We start from the raw sequence: 11,390 nt of genomic DNA, 5'->3' as shown, positions 1-11,390 counted from the left end.
ATTATAATTTGTTGAAATTTTCTTTTAAAGTCTCGTTTGCTTTTTTCTGTATTCAATTAATTTCTTAAACACGCATAATGTTAATGAATAATATAATTTATCATTAGATATTTGCAGATCTTGTCTCTTAGTCGTGTGCCATGCTAGAAAATTGTAATGCATAAATATTTTTTACAATGAACTTGAGAAAAAACCCATCATACTTTTAGCATGACATTTTATATCTAGATGTTGATAACTACATCTTAGATTTCATATGTTTTCATATAGTCATTGGATCTGATGATAATCATTGTTATGACTAAATGAACGCCATCATCATCAGCATTATTTACATTGACACTTTTAATTGAAGGTTGCATTTTGTCGTTAAATCAAAGATGAGCTTGTGTAAGATTTTATTATAAATTTCTTTTGTTAGAAACAGGGGTATTAACATGAAATGCATTTCTTTTTATCACGTCTTTACTAAATGTAAGTAATTAAAACACATTTAGCAAGATATGTAACTGTTAACTACTTATTTTAATAGATCTCACCGCAAATGGTTAATAAACATTTAATTTGTTTTAAGAATTCCAGTCAAAAGCTTATTTTACAATCTGCATTTCTTAAGCTTGTGTTTTGCAAAAAAATTTAAGGTTATTTGCCAATTTGTTTGATTTAATGCCAAATGCGGAATTTTTTCAAAATTGGCTAAAACAATTCTATTGTAAGCAATAATAACATGTATTGTTTGCTTAAAGCTTACTAAATTACTTTGTTATTTGCAAATGATTTATTGAGGACTGTTTAAAATGGTATAATTTTTTAAAACGTTAGTTTTGTCTAATTCCAAATTGTAACCAAAATTGGGAAAAGAATCGTTTAAAAACTTTTTTGGTTATTTTTATGATTATTTAAATGTAATATTTTGATAGTATTAACAATAAGTCTATATGAAATTTGACAGTTTAATTTGCACTAGCGGTAAATTGACTTCTATTCAATAGACTAATTCATAGCGTAGTCGAAGACAAGTCAAAAGTTTAGCTCAGATCAGATCAATAGAATTTTTCACAGATTATATATAAACTAGTCAATATAGTCCATGACTAGTCAAGAAACAAACTCATATATAAGTTCATAGACTAGTCAGTAGACTGACTCATAGTATAGTTAATAGTCGTAGTCTAGTCTAAGTATAACCTAGTAAATAACACTATTAACAGACTAGTCTATAGCCTAGTACAAAGACTTACTCATGAACTAGTAAATACAGTAGTTTATAAACTAGTCAGTACACTAGTTCATAAAAACTACTTTAGCCAATAGGCTAGTCAATAGTGTTGTCAAAGACCTGTAAAATTTCTTGCTTATAGACAAGACCATAACCTATTCAATAGACCAATCAGTCAATGGACTGATTAATCGAGTTAGTAGTTAGTACACTAGACAATAACCATTAGACAATAAAACGAAACGTTTTTTTTGTTGATATTAGTATCACTTCAATTTAAATCGATTCCATTTGTATCGTAAATATTTCTTTCTACTGTGAGAAGTTAAAATTACCAAAGATTTTTTTTGTTTGTATAGTACTTATGTACATTCTTATTGTTTCCCCTTTTTCTTCCTTTTAAAATTAATTTTATTTTAGTGCTTTAAAACTCCAGAACTGTCATCTAACAGCTGTCACTTTAAGCCTTTTTTATAAAGACTTCAAATTACTTCAAAAACTAACTTAACAGTCCATAAAAAACAACTCAAATTATGTTAGACATTTATTTCTCAAACTAATCGAAAATAATTCTTTACTGAATAAGAAAACTTTCAAGACAGATAGCATCTGTAGCATCGGTTTTATTTGTCCACTTCCAATTAAATAAACAAACAAATTATTAAGATTTCTAATCTAATATGTATAAAATAAAAATATAAGTTGTGTGTGTGTCATTTTACAGTTTTATGTAAATTACATACATACCCGACGACCGTTATAACAACTCAAATGCTTTGTTGTTTAAAAAAATGACATTTATTCAAACCTAATAAATTGCTTTCATTCAATCAATAAAATATTTTACATCAAACTCATACTGATTGAAGAGTAACAGAAAAAAAGAGTTAATCAATTAATTTAATGTCTTTTTTATAGATTTCTGTTCGTGGCAGACAATAACAATCTTGTCTGCTTTTTTAGACTCTTCATATGTTGTTCATAATTATTTCATAAGTATTGGAAAAATTTAATAAAAAGAAATTTAGATCACAGCTATTAAAAATTTGAAATTTTTTCTCATAATTATATGAAGTAAAAAAAAATGTTATAAAGAATGATAGAAAATTGTGTCTACTTTCGTTCAGAAAGCTTTAAAATACATGATTTATTTACAGTTTTATAAGATTTAATTGTTAACTTATAAAGTAACACTTTATTGAAGGGATACAAAAATCGGTATGAGCTGTATTGGACTAACATTTCTTTAAAAATTGAATTGATTTCATCAAAATTTAATATCGTGTTGAAAATGATTCCAAAAATTACATTTACTATAATCACTCATTTATACGTTCCTAGCTACTTTAGAATAAAAATAATGATTTCAAGCAAACAGCTGATTGGATTTTCTTTAACTCAAAAAGGATTCAATTAAAATTCCAATTATTACTTATTATTTTCTTTGGTATAAGTATGTCTTAACCCCTTAAGGCACAACTGTAGTAAAACACTTACTACAGCTTCCTGTAAACACTCATAAACACAAAGAATAGTGTTTCAGAAAAATGAACAAGAACAAATAATGATGACGTTGAGAAACACGATGATGATGAAACTAAGACGTGAAACGTGATGTGAGTATGAGTTAAAAAAAAAAAACAATAATAACATATTTTTCTGTTCACGACAAAAAAACTACATGCTGCATGTTTTTCTTCATGTTGCCATCACCAGCTCCATTACCATTTCCATTTTCATCAACATTCCAATGGAGCAAAACTAATGTGTATAAAATAGAAACCGTTTGGCGCGACATAATTCACATTAGAGTTCCCCTATTTTAGTTCCTATTGTATTCATGCAGCTTGTTGTACTTATTGTTGTTTTTTTCAAGATTTTTACAATAAAAAGACAGCCATGACAGACTTGTGGTAAAACAATCGCATTGAAGAAAAAAACATTTCACAATCTTAACACAAAGTAAACTTTTTTTAATGCAAAAGAACAAAAAAAACAAAACCGTTTTAAAAAGCACCAAAACATGATTCATATGATGAAGTTTATGATGCATTACATAAAGAAGTGTTTTTACTTTTCGAATTAAATTCCAAAAAAAGTTCTTTGACCCTTAAAACTTTACTCTTTACATATACCTATATGTATGTACATATGTATGTTAATAAACTTTATAAAATATTGGTCGATATGCAAACTTGTAAAAAAGAATAATATTTAAAAAACATATTTATAAAAAAATCTATATTTACAAAACTTTAAGGATACGTATGTTTTTGTTTTATTTATCAAGTAAATACATTTTGAATCTGAAATCAAGCATATCGTGTGATGGCTTCTTCAAAGTTATAATAACTCTCCATATAGCATGAAATAATATTTGAGATTGTTTATTTTATCTTATTTCATGCATTTTATGAACTGATATGAATGACTCCCTCATTAAAATTTCTATTAAAATTCTTGTAGTTTGTCTTGTTCTATATATTTTCATGTACAGTACGTTAACATTAGGTGGGTAACTAAAATTTTACGTTGTCACAACAATAGAAACATTGTTTTGGTGTTTGAATGTTTCAGATTTAATGAACATGGTGATTTGAGTTTATTTTTATAATTTTAACAACAAAATTTTCAGGAAATAAAAATTAGAAAAAAACGTTAAATTATCTTCAATAAAAGTTATGTCCCTAATGTAGCTTGAGGTTTCTTTTTAGTTGCCGAATTTTTCTACGCAAATTAAAATACAAATATAGTTTGTTAAGTGTTTCTATCTGAATCTAATTAATTGGTTTCTAAATATTATTTTTTTTGATTTGTTCTACATTTTAACGGAAGTTAATTGAAATACTTACAAATATTGTTTAGACAAGAAAATTGATCTAGAAAGGAGAGTAATATATTTGATTAATTAATAATAATTGTGATAATTTATTAAAAGAAGAGGATTTTAAGAAAGAAAAACGATCAGCCATTTGTTGTTGTTTTTGTTTAATTCTAAAACTTTCATGCCAATTGCTGATACTTGTCGCTAGATCAGTCTATAAGGATGCTTGGACCATGGACTTCTTCCACAATTGATGTGTTATAGCTGAGTTGTTTCACCTTTGAACGGTAAAATGATTGGTTGTACTTTAATTTCAATTGGAAAACATTGAATCAAAGTTTGGTTTTCATAAAAAGTTGCACTATTTATTAGGTGCGCAGCACTCCATTATAGTTGTGGTGACGTTTTGTTCCAAAAGATTACAACTAAGATGTTTTGCAACTTGTATGTATGATGTTATGTCTTTACACGGGGGATTACATTGAAACAATTATTATACACACATACAAACCACAAGACTTACAAGCTAAAGAAAAAACAGTTGAATAGAAATAAACATGTTTAAAAATAGCAACTGCAATACAAAACATTATTTATTTCAAGGACATCTGTGTTAAAAAAAGTATACGAAGTTAAACTACGACTGCATGCGTGAACTAAATGTGCATTTTAATGTAAAATTTTTATAGGTTTCCTTTTGTCAACAATGTCGCTGTCGTTTTTTTTAATACAAACAAACATACATAGTATGTATGCAAGTACTTTAATTTAAATACATTTTACATAAAGTTCTTTGACATTTCCTTCAAAACTCGTAAAGTATTTACTTTGTATAGGTTGATATCGATAGGTAGGTATATATATACATATGTTGCATTTTAAATGCATAATAGTATTCAGTAAACATTAGTCTCAAGAAACCATTAAAACGCTAACAAACAAACAGCAACAATATACCCCAAGAAATGCCATCAATAACTGCTTACACTCGAACATCAAATAAGTCTTACCCACCCATTGATATGTAAACACATATGTATACCTGATTTCCGGTATTGAACGGAAGCCAATAGGTTGTAGAATTTTAAATTGTATGCATATGTATGTGTTGTTGTAATTTAAATGCAATCCAGCCATAATAAACAAATTGCCATTTAAAGTAATTTAACGTTTTACAACATAAATCTTATTTATAGTCTTTGTTAATGTTTTTATAAAATTTTTAGTGACATATTCGTGACTCAGTTTTAATTTATTTTTAACAATTAAAGATATGTATATTGAAAAAGTTTTAAAGTATTTTTATTTTCATATTAGCTATACCCAGTGTGCTGTGCTACCCTAAAAACAATATAAATGAAAAACACTTAACCGTTCCCTCGAGAATTGCACCTTCGCTCCGGAACGATACGTGTAATACTCGCCCAGAAATTGTCAACCCAGCCGCAAGTGTTTCAACCGAAAGTTTTTCCCCAGGAAAGAACTATTGGCCACAATTGAACTGTTAAAACAACATCAAAAAACAGTTAACGATTTTGAAGATTATTACTATAAAATTTTTCTAGATATATTTTTTCTTTCATATGGGAGGTGCCATTCCTCCATTTAAAGTCCGCCCATTTTTATCTAAATGTTCTTCATATAATTTGAAGATTCTAGCTCTTATAGTTTTTCAGACATTACATTTTTCTATTTAATAATATGGGGTTTGTAGTCCGTCAATTTATTACCCAAAATGTGAGGTACCACGCCCCCCGCTGCTAATCCGCCCACATTTTGATAGTATAGAAAGTGCCACTCCCACCATAGCCATTCCGCATTTTGTCAACAAATATTTCTATGGATCTCAATCTTGTAGAACCGGGAGTAAATGAGAACCTTTAAACAGGAACTTTTTTCTTTATTCAAAAGGCAAACTTTGAATTTGCTATAACATTGAACAAAGAAATATAAAATTAAACATTTAGAATCCAAAGTGAATGAAAAAACTGGTTAGTACGTTTTCATTATTTAAATGAACAATCTCAAGAGTTTGAATTACGAAAAAAAATATTTTAAAATAAGTTTTTCCCATTTTTTAAAGTTTCCTTAGAACTATTTAAGAAATTCCATAACAGTTTCTAAGAACCTCTTCTTAAGGTGACAATTTTAAAGACAAATCATAAGTCTCAACTAAATCTAACTAGAGGAGCATGAAACTTCACTTGTAGGGTCTTACTTACGAACAGGACTTTAAGTTTCCAAGAAAAAATTCTGACTCATTTCCGAAGCAAAAAGTTTAATATAAATATATTTAATTTTATTTTCGCATAAACTGCTGTTATGTTTTACATTAAATTTAATCTCTTCTTATAAATATGTATTTCTTTTTGCAGAGCACAAACCACCCCTTAAATATAATTTTTGCCAAATAATGCGTATTTTGAGTAAATTTCATTTAAAAAATTCGAAATATTTTATGTTTTTATTATGGGGGTGTTTTCTTTATTACACACCTTTATTTTGAGCTTAGGAAATGTCATTAAGAATTTTGGCTTAAAGTTTTTATGCATTTAAAAAAACAGACATTAAACAGAAAGTCAGACACAATTTTTTGTATTTTGAAAAAGTTAATGTTGGTTTCATTAAGGGTTGTTTATATAATTTTGTTTATTTAAACTACTTAACTCCATTTCATTTTAAATTCATATTTCTATAAACATTTTAAACAAAAGTTTAGGTAAAATTTAATTCAAACACAATATGTATACAAGAGGTAGGTTGATAGATAGCGTGCTAATACGCAGTATAAATACAAAAAAGTGATTTATTTTTGAATCACTCAGGAAAGTTTGTAGTTTAGAAAGTGTTAAATGAAAATGTCCATGGGATTTAAAGTCTATTATGTTTCATTGAGTGTTAAAGTAAATAATTTTTGCGTTTTAAGTGATAAAAAATATATCAAGAAAAAAATTTGTTTAACATATGTTCTACTAAATCGGTAAAGAAATCAGTCCCATGAAAATTATTATATGCAAACAGCATATACCCGGTCCTTTTAACAAACTTTTTTAATAGCGAGTTACGTCGGTATAGTTTTGCCAATGGTCTTCTAATATACATGCAAGTTTAATATGCATGCAGTTCCACAAATCTGTTATTGCAACAACAGCATCTAAAATTATTACAAATAATTCAAAGTATTGAATTGTATTCTTTACCATATTATCTACACATGCCTATTGACTTTGCTACAAATTGTGCGTTGTACTGAAGATTATCACAGAATTTATATCTTTTTATGTTGAATATTTGCAGGAGGCTCATTGCACCCGCAATCATACTTTTGAAAATAATCATACATGCATATGAATGTATGGAAGTGCTCATGTATATACATATATGTATATATATACAATTTTGTTGTATTCCTTTAGTTTGTTTTACCAAGGATCCCCCACCTTCAACCATTCACGTAGAGTTCACTTCAATACGCTTCACTACACTCGAGTTTAGTTATATTTCGTCGTTGGTTGGTTTATTTTTTTTTTTTAGTTTGTGTTGACGATGACTCAGTGTTGAATGGAAAATGTGTCTGTCGTGTGCATTTGCAACATAACAGAACATATATAGCAAACCAACAAAAATATGAATACAACAGATAAATACTTAAATGGATACAGTCATACATTGTCTGTGACTGTGTTATGACCAGAAGTTTGTTTAACTCTCATAGTTGTTCTTGCTGCTGATGTTGCTGCTTTTGGTGTTTTCTTGCTTTGGCGCCCGGCGTTTTTTTCATTGGCGTTTTTTGTTATTATTGCACATACGATTTCCACCGATTTCTTGCTTTCAAAAAAAAATATATATCCCCATATCGTGTTTAACACTCATATTTGTATCGTATGTTGCCAACATGTGTCAGTGCCATGTGTTTGTGTTGAAGTCTATTTTTTGTGTTATTGCAATTGCTGTTGCTGCTGTTAAATACGTTCAAATTTATTCGTGTGTTGCCAAGTGACACAGCTTCATTATTTATTTTCATTTAACTTTAAATCAGTTTTGAATTTTTTTCATACTTTGGGGAAATTTTATGTTAAATATGTATTAAATTCAGTAAAAATAACTTTATAATTATTTTTGTACGTATTTTATTCAAATTTGAGCAAATATTACTATTTCAAAGACCTCATCATAGGCGTATGTTATCTTGTACAAATTAGGACTCATATGAATGGGCTGTGAACAATTACAATGTTATCATATATGTAATATGACTTCTGTGAAAATGTTTTTGTTGATTTGTTGACTCTGTTTTAAAAAACCCACAATATTGTTATAGGTCGATCACAATATAATATTACGTACGTATAAATGGCGATGCTTAATCTTGCATCAAAAAAACTTGGAGATGGGAATATGAAATTTAATTGAAAAGAAATCTCTATATTTTATTAAACAAAACGAAGAACAACAATTCAGAAAATGCAACCCAGCCCGATGGTATATTAAAAGCTGAACAAGATAAATCTACTCAAAATGTTAGAAAGCTCAATGCAATATTGAAAACTGTTAAATAAACCAACGAGGATAACTAAACTGTTGTATCACTACAAATTTCACACTCTCTATGAGATAAATATATTTCGCCACAAAACGGTCCGAAGATCAATGACCAAATTTAATGGTTTTTAAATATGCAAAATAATTTTTCTTGCAAAATATTTGAGCACATACTCAATTTAACAAAGAATTATATAGTTGTATGTATGTATGTATGTATGTACATATGTATGTCTTAAAATTGAGGTAAATGTGTTGAAATTATACGATATAACAACAAAGAAATAAAAAATAAAATTAATGGTTTCGGAACGTGTAATGTGGGGAGAAACGTTTAAAACTACAAGAACAAATAATGTAGTAAAAACAACAACAAGAAGTAAACACAAACAATAAAGCGACATCAGCAGCACACGCCCCAAAAGCGCAAGAACGTACGAAAATCCTGTTAAAAAGGAGATGAAATGAAAACATCATCATCAGCATCTACGTCAACTACAACTATGGCCCTTGAAAATAATAAAAACCCTGTAGTTTGGGGTAACCTGCCCTCTGCTAAAGATTTTAACAACCACTAAGGATTAGTTACATTTTTAGCAATTCGTTATTTTAATACAAATGTCATGGAAGATAGTCTTCTATTACAAAAGAAAATTGGCTTTATAATGGATTAATTTTTGTGTTTTTCCTTCTCTCTAAATTACTTGGAATAACTAAAGTGGCGAAGTTCTTTTATAATTTATTTTTAATTCCTAAATAGTCTATAATATTTAAAGCATAAAATATTATTGACTATTTAAAAATTTATTAACCACTTTATTTGTTCAAACGTGACAATATTAAAAATTTTTTGTAAATGACCAAAGTATTGTTAAAGGCAAAATGTTATTTTAATGGTTAAGTATTCTTTGAATAATAAATGAATATCAAATATATTTAAGTGATACAATTAATGAATTAATTTTCGATTTTTTGGGGATTCATTGACTCCCTGTAAAACTACTGGGTTATATAAAAACAATTGCAAAGATACAACTAGAATCAGCGAAACGAAAAAAGGTAATAAAAGGACTGAATAGGAAAAGTAGATACACAAAAAAACTCCCCAATAAGAAAAGTATACATAAAAGAAACGACAACAACTAACGAAACAAAACACTAAAGAGAAACAATAATAACGAAAAAATACTGATATGTATAAAAAAGGATTACAACAATTTAATCATAATTAATAATAATAAATAGGTATAAAAATAAACAAAATATGTACTTGCACAACAACATCATATATAGACCAATTAAATTTATTTCAGAAACTTGAAATAATCTGAAGAGAATCTTATTATGTTCGCTTCTGACCAATTTTGGATCACATGTTAGAAAATGGAAAACAATGTAGTCGTATTGCATTCCCGGTGTGAACGTTAACAAGATTTAACGATAAAATAATCATCAACGTACATAAATAACTCTCTTTAAATTCACATTCATATCAACTGACATACAGACAAACTAATCGAATACAAAGTGTATTTTGAATGATGATACGAATACGACAACGTTGCCTTGGAAGTATGTAATGTTGTATGATTTGCTTGAATACGATTGTATTTTTATTTTCTTTCAATTCATTTGATCTGAGAAAATTCATTAAACAATAGCAAATCAAAGAGAATGAATGATGATGTTGAAAATACTTGCAACAGTTCAGTGGCAAGAAAAATAACAACAACAAATGAGCCAACGAGCTAACGAACGTTGAAATAAATAATAAACAAGACTTATAAATTAAACATGAGCAAATTAGTTTAGAGCATATTTTCTGTTTGATTACACAAATACAAATGCATTCATAAGAAAACAATGCTCTCACATGTGATAAATAAACTTGCCCTCATCCCCCAAGCTCACTCATTCTATGTAAATCACAGGTAAGTTGAAGAATAAAATATAAAATACTCAGCAAGGTAATAGACTCACATGTAAAGTACATATATACATTAGTAACTCTAGTATACGAAGGGCTTTTTTATTTTTGGTATTTTAAAGGATAATTTAATGATTGTAATTGATGTAAGAAGGATCTTTGATATTTTACACAATACGAAGCATTATGCTCAAGAAATAACGGGGACAAACTCCAAGTTGTTACGGCATTAAACTAAAAAACTTTGGATGATTGTGATCCAATTGTCGTAGGAACGCTATTCTATTTCTAAGTGTAGGTCACTATTTGTGGTATTCTACGGAACAATTAAGGGTCTAAGGTAAACCAAGGAGACTTAATGGAAAGCGATTGTTGGTTAAAAGGCGACACCAAACAGATTAATGTGAAGCTATAGGGGTATTTGCGACATACATAAATTTTGAAAATAATATTTCTATTAGAAGATGGACTTTATTTTGTCCCATAGATTTCCTAGGGAAAACAGTGGATCCTATTTTTGGCTCACAGTTTGTTCGACACAGGCAAACATATCAGGATCAGAAAAAAAGAAATATAGAATATATTTTCGCATGATTCCGTGCATTCTAGATAATGCTGCAACAAAGCTGGGTTAAATATGCGGTTTGCAGGAATAAGAATAAGTTTAAACATATAAGTAGGTTTCTCGATTATTAAATAGTTCAGTGGAACAATATGACAAATACTGAACTATTTAAGATAAATAGTTCAGCATATGTCATATTGTTCCACACTTTCATATAAAGAATTAGAATGTGTGAAATTTAATAAAATTCACAAAATTTTAAATTTAAATTGGCATTGCAATCTTATACAATTGTTTTTAATATATAGTTCAA

At 28.1% G+C, this 11,390-nt stretch overlaps 1 protein-coding gene across 3 annotated transcripts in view; it reads right to left on the bottom strand.

Annotated features, from left to right (window-relative positions):
• LOC111674790 (protein singed) overlaps nucleotides 1-11,390 on the bottom strand; it is a 32,009-nt gene that overhangs the window by 19,239 nt on the left and 1,380 nt on the right. Inside the window, exon 2 of one of the 3 annotated variants that reach the window (XM_023435443.2) lies at nucleotides 4,072-4,098. The exons of the other annotated variants lie outside the window; for them this stretch is intronic. The gene's annotated coding sequence lies outside the window, so the exon portion shown is untranslated. The remainder of the gene's footprint in view (nucleotides 1-4,071; nucleotides 4,099-11,390) is intronic. 3 annotated transcript variants of the gene reach the window in all.

The sequence above is a fragment of the Lucilia cuprina genome, chromosome 3 (genome assembly GCF_022045245.1).
Source record: "Lucilia cuprina isolate Lc7/37 chromosome 3, ASM2204524v1, whole genome shotgun sequence".
Classification (NCBI taxonomy): Eukaryota; Metazoa; Arthropoda; class Insecta; order Diptera; family Calliphoridae; genus Lucilia; species Lucilia cuprina.
Note: the sequence above shows the minus strand (reverse complement) of the source record. Positions and strands in the feature narration are given on the sequence as shown.